General features: G+C 40.3%; 2 protein-coding genes across 2 annotated transcripts in view; both read left to right on the forward strand.

The window, feature by feature from the left end:
• COMMD1 (copper metabolism domain containing 1) overlaps window positions 1-9,737 on the forward strand; it is a 168,359-nt gene extending 158,622 nt beyond the window's left edge. Inside the window, exon 4 of the mRNA XM_032652619.1 lies at window positions 5,515-9,737. The gene's annotated coding sequence lies outside the window, so the exon portion shown is untranslated. The remainder of the gene's footprint in view (window positions 1-5,514) is intronic.
• B3GNT2 (UDP-GlcNAc:betaGal beta-1,3-N-acetylglucosaminyltransferase 2) overlaps window positions 5,530-12,788 on the forward strand; it is a 398,515-nt gene continuing 391,256 nt past the window's right edge. Inside the window, exon 1 of the mRNA XM_032652613.1 lies at window positions 5,530-5,657. The gene's annotated coding sequence lies outside the window, so the exon portion shown is untranslated. The remainder of the gene's footprint in view (window positions 5,658-12,788) is intronic.

A 12,788-nucleotide genomic window follows, 5' to 3' on the forward strand; every position in this document is an offset into this window, starting at 1 on the left:
ATGTGGAGCAAAATAAAAATAATCCTCAGCCTGAATTGGGCCTTGTAGAAATTGTCCCTGCTTAAACCATAAGCACTGTAACTTCAGTCTGTTTAGAAACAGTACAGACAAGCCAAACGTTGCTTTCAAAATAAAGTCAGAAAGAATCTCCAGACTTTAGCAGTTTCATGTTGATAGGGAGCAAAGGATTTGGCCTTATTCTCAGGACTGCCTTTTCTTGGAAGCTCTGGTTCCTATCAGCTTCATCAGTGGAGGCTTAAATTCGACTATTATAGCCTCCTCTTTCCTTTATATAACCTCTCTTCCCCCAGTCTTGCTTTAAGGATGATTCAAAAGGAATTGCAGCATTTTAAAGTTTAGTTTAACTTAGTCTTTCCCAAGTGCAAGCAGGTGGTGAAAAGCAAATGATCACATTGAGTATCTGAAATCTTAAATAGCTGACATTGTGTCAAGCTAGTAATTATTGAAGTTCTTTTTTTAGACCTGAGTGAAAATTTGGAAAACAGAATATAATAGAAATTAAAGGAAAATAAATGTTAAACAGATGTTAGAAAATATTGTTTTCTGAAGTACACAATAAATATCTAGACCAGTGAAGGGACAAGGATATAGAAGGAGGCCTTCTGGAGTCAGATCAGAAATGGTTTGATACTTTTCTAAAAGAACAGGATGCTGGAAAAGATGGGCCTTTGTGAGACAGTTGCCACCTTATAATTCTTAACTGTCCAACTTCCCAGCCAAGGTTTTCAAATATTTTAGATGGTGATTTAGCCAGCAGAAGGGAAAACGTAAATAGAACATAATTAGTTTGCATTTAACTCTAGTTGCAAAGTGTACAGTTTTTTGCCTCAAAATTTGAGAAATAGCAGTTTTTATCTAAGTGCAGTCAGTTCTCCCTTATCTGGGGACGGCCATAAACGTCTCTTACCACATCACAACTACATGCCGTGCTCAACTAGCTTATGTTGCAAAGGAACCTGCCTCGGCCTGTTTCCTGTCAGATAAATGGTGCCAACCAACATAATTCACAAGTTTAGTATATATATTATCAGAATAAAATACTAAGCCTGTACATGAGAAGATAGTAAAATACGGGTATTTACATCTTTTACTCACCAAGCACTGTAAGTAGACCTTTTGTTTCTCTCTTACCTGCTCTTGGCTAGTTTTCTGTTTCTTGCTAGTGTTAGGGTTTCAAGTTCTGTTGATTTACAGGATGGAGGTGGGGGAGAAATGGGAAGGGGGGAAATATAGGTTTGATTGCACAGTGGAATAAGAGATTAAACTACTAGTTTAAAGGAATTTAGGCTGAATAATGAAAATAGTTAAAATCCTTAATGCTGCTATTATACTGTTTTTACATTAAAGAAATAAAAATAAATTTGGGAATTTTATATGATTCATATTCTGGCTATTTTTAGAACCATGGCTAAAATTTGGCACTGATCGCAGAATGACCGATTTGGAGGCTTTTGTAGAAGCTATTTTATCATCTTGTCAAAATGGGGAAACATCTGGAGAGACAGGGCAGAGGACTTGTACAAGGCTGTCGTCAGGAAGAGACCTTAGGGTACTGTCTTCCATCTCTATGTTCTACCTGCCAGACTCACCAAAAGAATAAAATGTGCTTGTAGAAAATACCTATGTCCTAGCTCATTGTGTTTAGATGCTGATAATTTTTCCAGTGATGATTTTTGTTTGGAGATACGACCTTGAGGGCTGTGAGGTCCAGTGTCACTTGCAACCTGCATCCACATTAGACCTGTCTCTGTGCTGAGGCTGCTAATGTCCTTTGTAGAGCCTGATGCTATTTCTTATTACCTTGGCTTCACTCAATGCCACCCATCTCTAGGACAATGTGCAAGATGAGTCTGCTGCCACATGGGGCTTCCTGGCTGTCCACAGTACCCAGACAGGCAGCAGACTATCCTTATCCTTGCTGGACAACCATGACCCAAGCTTACTAAATACAACATAACTCTTATTCATTAATTCATTATAATAATGTCTATAGTGAATTCTGTAGCAGCCACTTCCTCACTGTTACGGTTTTCTCAACATGGTCTACCCACAGTGCAGTAGAAGAGAAGTCAGATTTTTTTTTTTTTTTACATTTTAATTATAAAAGTAACACATGTTGGGAATTCCCTGGCTGTCCAGTGGTTAGGACTCCATGCTTCCACTGCAAGGGGCACAGGTTCAATCCCTGGTCAGGAAACTAAGATCCCATAAGCCGCATGGTGCAGCCAAAAAAAAAAAAAAAAGTAACACGTGCTCATTAAAAATTATTAAAGATTATTTAATTTTTAAATCAGTATAGAGTTGTATAGAATCAGTCTTCCTTGCCTTTTGCTTTTAAAAAAAAGTCTCTCTCCCCTGAAGTAGTTGCTGTTAAGAGTCTGGAAGGTGTGTTTCCTTCCAGACACTTTCTAGGCACATCAAAGTAAGGGGGTATATACATACACACACATATACTATATCTATATCCATATGTATGTTGATATAGTTATATGTTCAAGTATACCTTCAAAGCATCATTTTAGTGGTCCTTAACTTTTGGATGATACTTTATGTCTTAAAGAATCCAATGAAAGCTATGGTTTCTCTTTCCCAGAAAAAAGACATGTACATATTCACTGAATTTTTCATTCAGTGTCAGGAGTTTCATGAATTCCCAGAAAGCAATCTGCCACCACCTCTACCAATCCCCTAAGGTTTATGGAGCCAGGGACAGCCAAGAAAATAGCAACAATTTGTAGTGGATTTGGAGAGGATTATTATTTACAGCAGAAACCTAATGAATCCGTATACTCAGGGTGCTCTTAGTTGAATTTTCTGGTCAACAGAGTTTATCACAAAATCTTTTTTAGTTACAAAACTTTGAATTAAAAACATTATAAAAAGTCTCAGTTCACTCCCCTCTGTGACAGACAAGGATCCCTCAGTACTCCATTCTCATCCCTTTGTGCCTGCTGAACTTTCACAACTGCCATCACAGCGCCTAAGCATTTTGGTATACCTCTTTGTCTGCACATCTGTCTCCCCCCACCCCTACCCCCGCCCCATGGCTGTGAACTCCTTAAGGAGAGGGACCTTATCTCATCATCTTTGTATGCTTCCCCCTCCCCCTGCCTACAAAAATCTCCACAATTGTGCATGAGATGAATGAGCATCAGATGTGTGATGATTGAGTTGAGTATTAACCAAATCCAGTGGTTCCATTTAGTAGGGAAAAAGAAAGCATTAGAGTCAGAGAGATGTAGGTTTCAATCACAGCTCTGCACAGGCCTGGCTGTGGGACCTCAGGCGAGTTTAGTTTTCTCATCTGAAAAATAGGGCTGATTTTTTTTTTTTAAGGGATGATAAATCAAATTCACAGGATTAGATACTATAGGATAAATAGGATTTAGGAGATAGTCTCAGAGACATCTTTTAGAGACCCAAGGGCTCTTTGCCTGGGTCAAATCCTGGCTCTTTTATTTACAAGTTGTGCAAACTAGGGCAACTTATTTAACATCTCTTTGCCTCAGTTTCTTCATTTGTAAAAATGGGATGATAATACAATAATACCGACCTCAGTTGGCATACTAGGAGAATAAAATGAGTTAATATGTAGAAAGCACCTGGGATAATATCGGCACAGAGTTGGCACATATAAATGTTTGCTGTTGCTATTTTTATTATCATTATTACTACTGTTAGGAACTGTCTTCTTAGGAAGCTAAAACCAGTAACCATGAAGCAGTTTACAAGCATTTCAGGTCAGTGGTCAATTAAGTGCTAAATTGAATGGTACAAACACAATTGCTATGAGAGTTTCAGCAAAGAAAAAGGTCAGAGGGGGCTGGAGTCATCTAGAAAGGTTTATAAGCCAAAGCTTTTTAAAATCAGGTGAACTCGTGAAGATAGAGGGGTATGTTTTTGGATCTGGAGGTGGAAAGGGAACACGTTTCCAGGAATGGGTAGGGTCACACCTTTTCATGGAAGGGGCCTGCCTTTTCTCTTGGTGGATGTTTACAATTCCGAATCTTATCTGGCTCACAATCTGGGGCTCAGGTTCTAGGTAATGAGTTGTCATAAATGGAGAGCTGAGAAAAGGGAAACTAATGCAGTTGTGTTCCTGTGGAAGACAATCAAAGTTAAACGTGGCTGGAGTCAGAGAATCTGTGACTGCTAACAGACGCAGGACTGTGCAACTAAACAAACCCCAAGGCTTACTCCCTCCCTGAGGAGGTGAGGCCACAAGCAGTTACTGTAGCATGCCTGGTGGAACTCTGGGCCCATTCTGGCTCGATTGAGAAGGAAGGTGAAGTCTGTTGTTCTTTCAAGGGTTGCTTACCTGCCTCCTGAAGAGAATCCCCAGGGCCTAGATTCTGGAAAGGGAAGGGAAAGCAATGAGAAATTAAAAACAACCTTTGTCTTGTTAGCCCATGAGATTCACGTTCATGCCCCGCAAGCACTTTGCAGGAAGGAATGAGTGGGTTTTTTTGGCTGCGTTGGGTCTTTGTTGCTGCACGCGGGCTTTCTCTAGTTGTGGAGAGCAGGAGCTACTCTTCGTTGCGGTGCGCAGGCTGCTCATTGCAGTGGCTTCTCTTGTTGTGGAGCATGGGCTCTAGGCACGTGGGCTTCAGTAGTTGTGGTATGTGGGCTCAGAAGTTGTGGCTTACGGGCTCTAGAGCGCATGCTTAGTAGTTGTGGCGCATGGGCTTAGTTGCTCCGCGGCATGTGGGATCTTCCCAGACCAGGGCTCGAACCCATGTCCCCTGCGTTGGCAGGCAGATTCTTAACCACTGTGCCACCAAGGAAGCCCAGAATGAGTGTTCTTTAAAAAAAATTAATTACTACCTGCTCTTTCCCACAAAGCAGAGTTCAGTTGTGGCGACTTAACGGGGGTGAAGGTTGTTACTCTGTAAAACTGAACTTTGCCCAGAGAGTTTGTATTTGCTGTCAACCAACAGCCAAAGAATGGCCCAGGAAGGCAGATGGGCCAGGTAACATTCACTGTCCCCTGGAGCCCCACCCTAACCTGGAGTGGCCGGCCCAGGTAGGGGCTAGAGGTGAGGTGCCAAATCCTCTGGGCACTGAAGGTCCACCTGGCTTTGGACCTCATAGACCAAGGAGGTGCCTTTCCCCAGATCCCCTCTGAGGTGGAAGAAAGCAAATTACTTCATAAATTACTTACTGTATGATCCATTAAACCATAGATGTAACCATTTGGTGGTTAGTGTACCACCACTTTAAATATGGTCTATAGGGAATTTAGAGAAAAATCTTTTCCCCCAGTATCAGGAAGTAAGTAAAATAAATAATAAGTAAATAATAACTAACCAGATAATTCGAGTAGAGGAGTATCCAGTGGGCAAGTTATCAGACCCACCCAATTCCCTTGCTGAGACAGATGGAAAAAAGCTGATCCTTCTTTGCATCTATGCTTATGTATGTAACTTTAGTAAATGGGGAAGAGTAAGGCAAAAGTTTAACAAACAGTCCCCTTTCCTCTCCCTGTACACATAGGGAGCTGTTGAATAAAAAGCCAAGGGAATTTGATTCTGAAGTTCCCTGAAGAGCTGGAGAAATCTCCTCACGGGGGACCTGACCCTGGGAGAATCAACTTGCAGCCCCTGTGGGAAAGCAGCCGGAGAATCACTGCTGGAGAGGTGAGACCCAGCTAGTTCCTGTTGACCTGCATGAGCCCCCGGAGAGAAGTGGTTGCTGCATAACAGCAGGGCCATTCTTTGTAGATGGAACACTACACCTAGTTTTGTACCTGGAAGCTTAGCCAATTAATAAGCCACTTAACTGTGGTTTGTTAAGAAGCTGGTTTGGGGAGACGACGAGGGTTTAAACTCTTATCCTTTTCTTCCATTTTATCTTATCCTTGTCCAGGAAAAGGACTGAAGATTGCTGGTGACTTGTTCCATTTCTCACCCTTATTTTGCCAGGTGCTAAATCACCTAGTCAGTCAGAATTAAGCACATGCTTCCAGCTAAGTTTTTTGAGAGATTAAAAATATTTCAACTGTCAAAAGTATCACCATAGTCTTAGGAAAAATCAGGACTTTTGTAGGATTTCTGTGCTTTCATAGTTTTTTTGTTTTTTTCAGTTTTTTAAAATTATAAGTACAAAGAAGGGAGGAGACTCATAATCTTTTTTCAGGGACTGTTAAGGGTCTTAATCAGGCCTGATATCCCACAAAGTTTCCAGGGTGCCCTGTGGGAGGAGTATAGGGCTGCCCAAGAGGCCGAGGCCACTGGAAGAGGGATTGATTATATTTCAGGGTTAAGAGGGTACCTCCCATTCCGGGAGCTCAGAACATGGACCTTGGCCTTTTGGGTGAAAGTGTATGGACATTTCTGTCTTCAAGGAGCTGTTTTGGTTTGCTTTTAACTTTATGCAAATAATACATGGATACATTGTCCTTGAGAAGCATTTAAACCTTATAATTAAGGCTAAAGTCCTCTATGACCAATACCGTCCATCCTGGTTTCTTCCTCCTCTTCCTCAGCAATAATCTCTGTGATCACTTTGAGTGTATCTCCTTCCATGGTTTTTTTATGATTTTTACCTACCTGCATATATGGCCATATTTACAGTACTGTTTTATGTATTCCTGTAACACAAGTGCAATCACACTGTATGTATTATCCTGCAAATTGCTTTTTTCCCTCAACAGCATGTTTTGGAACTTTTCTAAATTAGTACTACAGAGACCAACAACCCACCAAACTGATATAGAGAATATTTCAAAGTGGAAGCATCTGAACTACAGAAGATGCTGAAAGAAATCTCATTAGAACTTCCCTTATCTGATCAGAACAGAGCTCTACTAGAGCCAGCTGCCAGCACTCTCCCCCCATCACCCTTACGGCTCAAATTAGGAAGGCTGACCTTGGGCACTGGGACATCCCCCCAAAACTGTGTAAACACATCTCACCAGAACCTTCCATCCTTTGAAGCCCAAAACCCCTCCCTTCCTATTAACCTGGTATATAAACCTTTACTCCTAACTATTCTGGGAGCTACTCTAGAGTAGTACAGGGAGTACTATGGGGTGGTCCTACATTCATAATATTAATACATTTTTCTCCTGTTAATTCGTGTGTTGTCAGTTCATGTGTATCGCACTCCCCTCAGTCAGACCTAAGTTGGTAGAGAAGTTTTTCCTCCCAAAAGTTTATATAAATTTACCTCACTAATTTCAACTGCTGCATAGTATTACAGAGAGACAATAGGTTTGGGTTTTGTTTTTCTTTAATTCCCTATCAATGGATTTTTAGGTTGTTTCCAGTTTTTCCCCATGGCAAACAATACTGCAGTGAATATACTTGCACATGCCTCCCAATATACATGTGCAAATATATCTTAGGAAACAGGAATTGCTATATCATGGGTTATACGCTTTTTAGATTCTAGACACTGGCAAATAGACTGGAGTACGATAAATGTTTAACAGCCAGTCTCCCATAAAAGTAGGTAGGGGCTAATTTGTAGCATTTGTCCTATTTCCATTGTGTGAGTTCTCCCACCATGGCCAATTTCAAACTACTAATATTCATTACTGAACTTGGATTTGGGACGAGTGATACACTGTTAGCTCTTGCAAGCTGGTACGAACTGACTCCAGCACAGTTCGAGAATTCCTCAAACTCAGGATGCAGATAGATACCGGCAAATAGCCCTCCGAAGTAGCCCAACCAACTTGTACTTTCGCAAGCAGTGTACGAACCTGTCTTGATAATATTACAGTTTTTTGCAAATATGAGTCAAAAAACGATACCTCATTTTGCCTTGCATATTCCCAGTCATCAATGAGGTTGAGCATCTTTTCACATTTTATCAGTATTTCCTGCTCTGTGAAATGGTCCATATCCTTTGCCTGTTTGTTTTTTCTTGTTGTTGTTTTACTTATTCATCTTTTTCTTACTGATTTGTTGGAGCCCTTGATGTAGTCTGAAAATATATTGTCCTTCAAGTAGTTTTCAATCTATTTTAGAGAATAAAATTGTAGAGGAATATTCCCAAATTCTATTGAGTACCTACTATATGAACATACCCATCAAGGACTGGGACTGAGAAAAGTACACATGGTGTACATCAAATTCTGTGTGTACTTGTGTACCATTGTGGTAGGGTCAGTTGAACACACATGTGCATACCACTAGTACTAATAACAAGTAATTACTGTGAAAAATACATAAATTGTATTTTGGCTCAGTCAGGCTATTTGTTGTATTTTTCATAAGCATATTATCGATCATTTCTCTTGGGGTCACTTAGGTCACTGGACTTTTTTCTGAAGGAATATATATACCAGCACTTCTTATTCACACTGAAGTCTCTTGTGAGTCTTCCTGTGAGGTCTCATCCTCATCTTTTCACTGTTGGCCCTGATCTGAAAAGGTGCAGTGCTTTTCTCTCCAGGCTGTTCTTCCCTGAAAATGACTGGCTGCCCCAGCAGCTTGCTGTATTCTGGGATGAATTAAGAACTACAGTTTTGCCCAGGAGGAACCAAGATGGCGGAGTAGAAGGACGTGCTCTCACTCCCTCTTGTGAGAACACCAGAATCACAACTAGCTGCTGGACAATCATCGACAGGAAGACACTGGAACTCACCAAAAAGGATACCCCAAATCCAAAGACAAAAGAAAAGCCACAATGAGATGGTAGGAGGGGAGCAATCACAGTAAAATCATATCCCATAACTGCTGGGTGGGTGACTCACAGACTGGAGAACACTTATACCAGAGAAGTCCACCCACTGGAGTGAAGGTTCTGAGCCCCACATCAGGCTTCCCAACCTGGGAGTCCGGCAACGGGAGGAGAAGTTCCTAGAGAATCAGATTTTGAAGCCTAGTGGGATTTGATTGCAGGACTTAGACAGGACTGGGGGAAACAGAGACTCCACTCTTGGAGGGCACACACAAAGTGTGCGCATTGGGACCCAGGGGAAGGAGCAGTGACCCCAGGGGAGACTGAAGCACACCTACCTGCTAGTGTTGGAAGGTCTCCTGCAGAGGCAGGGGGTGTCTGTGGCTCACCATGGGGACAAGGAAACTGGCAGCAGAAGTTCTGGGATGTACTCCTTGGCATGAGCCCTCCCAGAGTCTGTCATTAGGCCCACCAAAGAGCCCAGGTAGGCTCCAGTGTTGGGGTGCCTCAGACCAAACAACCAACAGGGAGGGAACCCAGCCCCACCCATCAGTGGTCAAGGAGATTAAAGTTTTACTGAGCTCTGCCCAGCAGAGCAACAGTCAGCTGTACCCACCACCAGTCCCTCCCATCAGGAAACTTACACAAGCCTCTTAGATAGCCTCATCCACCAGAGGGCAGACAGCAGAAGCAAGAAGAACTACAATCCTGCAGCCTGTGGATCAAAAACCACAGAAAGATAGACAAGATGAAAAGGCAGAGGGCTATGTACCAGATGAAGGAACAAAATAAAACCCCAGAAAAACAACTAAATGAAGTGGAGATAGGCAACCTTCCAGAAAAAGAATTCAGAATAATGTTAGTGAAGATGATCCAGGACCTCGGAAAAAGAATGGAGGCAAAGATCGAGAAGGTGCAAGAAATGTTTAACAACGACCTAGAAGAATTAAAGAACAAACAGAGATGAACAATACAATAACTGAAATGAAAACTACACTAGAAGGAATCAATAGCAGAATAACTGAGGTAGAAGAACGGATAAGTGACCTGGAAGACAGAATGGTGTGGAATTCACTGCTGCAGAACACAATAAAGAGAAATGAATGAAAAGAAATGAAGACAGCCTAAGAAACCTCTGAGACAACATTAAACGCAACAACATTCACATTGTAGGGGTCCCAGAAGGAGAACAGAGAGAGAAAGGACCCAAGAAAATATTTGAAGAGATTATAGTTGAAAACTTCCCTAACATGGGAAAGGAAATAGCCACCCAAGTCCAGGAAGCACAGCGAGTCCCATACAGGATAAACCCAAGGAGAAACAGACCAAGACACATAGTAATCAAATTGGCAAAAATTAAAGACAAAGAAAAATTATTGAAGGCAGCAAGGGAAAAATGACAAATAACATACAAGGGAACTCCCATAAAGTTAACAGCTGATTTCTCAGCAGAAACTCTACAAGCCAGAAGGGAGTGGCATGATATACTTAAAGTGTGGAAAGGGAAGAACCTACAACTAAGATTCCTCTACCCGACAAGGATCTCATTCAGATTCGATGGAGAAATCAAAAACTTTACAGACAATCAAAAGCTAAGAGAATTCAGCACCACCAAACCACCTCTACGATAAATGCTAAAGGAACTTCTGTAAGTGGGAAACACAAGAGAAGAAAAGGACCTACAAAAACAAACCCAAAACAATTAAGAAAATGGTCACATTAACATACATACCAATAATTACCTTAAATGTGAATGGATTAAATGCTCCAACCAAAAGACACAGGCTTGCGGAGTGGATACAAAAACAAGACCCATATATATACTGTCTGCAAGAGACCCATTTCAGACCTAGGGACACATTCAGGCTGAAAGTGAGGGTATGGAAAAAGATATTCCATGCAAATGGAAATCAAAAGAAAGCTGGAGTAGCAGCACTCATATCAGATAAAATAGACTTTAAAATAAAGAATGTTACAAGAGACAAGGAAGGACACTACATAATGATAAAGGGATCAGTCCAAGAAGAAGATATAACAATTATAAATATATATGCACCCAACACAGGAGCACCTCAATACATAAGGCAACTGCTAACAGCTGTAAAAGAGGAAATCGACAGTAACACAATAATAGTGGGGGACTTTAACACCTCACTTACACCAATGGACAGATCATCCAAAATGAAAATAAATAAGGAAACAGAAGCTTTAAATAACACAATAGACCAGATAGATTTAATTGATATTTATAGGACATTCCATCCAAAAACAGCAGATTACACTTTCTTCTCAAGTGCTCATGGAACATTCTCCAGGATAGATCACATCTTGGGTCACAAATCAAGTGTCAGTAAATTTAAGAAAATTGAAATCATATCAAGCATCTTTTCTGACCACAACGCTATGAGATTAGAAATCAATTACAGGGAAAAAAATGTAAAAAACACAAACACATGGAGGCTAAACAATCCATTACTAAATAACCAAGAGATTACTGAAGAAATCAAAGAGGAAATCAAAAAATACCTAGAGACAAATGACAATGAAAACATGATGATCCAAAACCTATGGAATGCAGCAAAAGCAGTTCTAAGAGGGAAGTTCATAGCTATACAAGCCTACCTCAAGAAACAAGAAAAATCTCAAATAAACAATCTAACCTTACACCTAAAGGAACTAGAGAAAGAAGAACAAACAAAACCCAAAGTTAGCAGAAGGAAAGAAATCATAAAGATCAGAGCAGAAATAAATGAAATAAAAACAAAGAAAACATTAGCAAAGATCAATAAAACTAAATGCTGGTTCTTTGAGAAGATAAAGAAAATCGATAAATCATTAGCCATACTCATCAAGAAAAAGAGGGAGAGGACTCAAATCAATAAAATTAGAAATGAAAAAGGAGAAGTTACAACAGACACCGCAGAAATACAAAGCATCCTAAGAGACTACTACAAGTAACTCTATGCCAATAAAATGGACAACCTGGAAGAAGTGGACAAATTCTTAGGTATAACCTTCCAGGACTGAACCAGGAAGAAACAGAAAATATGAACAGACCAATCACAAGTAATGAAATTTAAAATGTGATTAAAAATCTTCCAACAAACAAAAGTCCAGGACCAGATGGCTTCACAGGTGAATTCTATCAAACATTTAGAGATGAGCTAACACCCATCCTTCTCAAACTCTTCCAAAAAATTGCAGAGGAGGGAACACTCCCAAACTCATTCTATGAGGCCACCATCACCCTGATACCAAAACCAGAAAAAGATACTACAAAAAAAGAAAATTACAGACCAATATCACTGATGAATATAGATGCAAAAATCCTCAACAAAATACTAGCAAACAGAATCCAACAACATATTAAAAGGATCATACACCATGATCAAGTGGGATTTATCCCAGCGATGCAAGGATTCTTCAATATACGCATATCAATCAATGTGATACACCACATTAACAAATTAAGGAATAAAAACCATATGATCATCTCAAGAGATGCAGAAAAAGCTTTTGACAAAATTCAACACCCTTTTATGATAAAAGCTCTCCAGAAAGTGGGAATAGAGGGAACCTACCTCAACATAATAAAGGCCATATACGACAAACCCACAGCAGACATCATTCTCAATGGTGAAAAACTGAAAGCATTTCCTCTAAGATTAGGAACAAGACAAGGATGTCCACTCTCACCACTGTTATTCAACATAGTTTTGGAAGTTGTAGCCATGGCAATCAGAGAAGAAAGAGAAAGAAAAGGAATACAAATTGGAAGAGAAGAAGTAAAACTGTCAGTGTTTGCAGATGACATGATACTATACATAGAGAATCCTAAAGATGCCACCAGAAAACTACTAGAGCTAATCAGTGAATTTGGTAAAGTTGCAGGATACAAAATTAATGCACAGAAATCTCTTGCATTCCTATACACTAATGCTGAAAAATCTGAAAGAAAAATTAAGGAAACACTCCCATTTACCACTGCAACAAAAAGAATAAAATACCTAGGAATAAACCTACCTAGGGAGACAAAAGACATGTATGCAGAAAACTATAAGGCACTGATGAAAGAAATTAAAGATGATACAAACACATGGAGAGATATACCATGTTCCTGGATTGGAAGAATCAATACT

Source organism: Phocoena sinus, chromosome 13 (assembly GCF_008692025.1).
Source record: "Phocoena sinus isolate mPhoSin1 chromosome 13, mPhoSin1.pri, whole genome shotgun sequence".
NCBI classification, from domain to species: Eukaryota; Metazoa; Chordata; class Mammalia; order Artiodactyla; family Phocoenidae; genus Phocoena; species Phocoena sinus.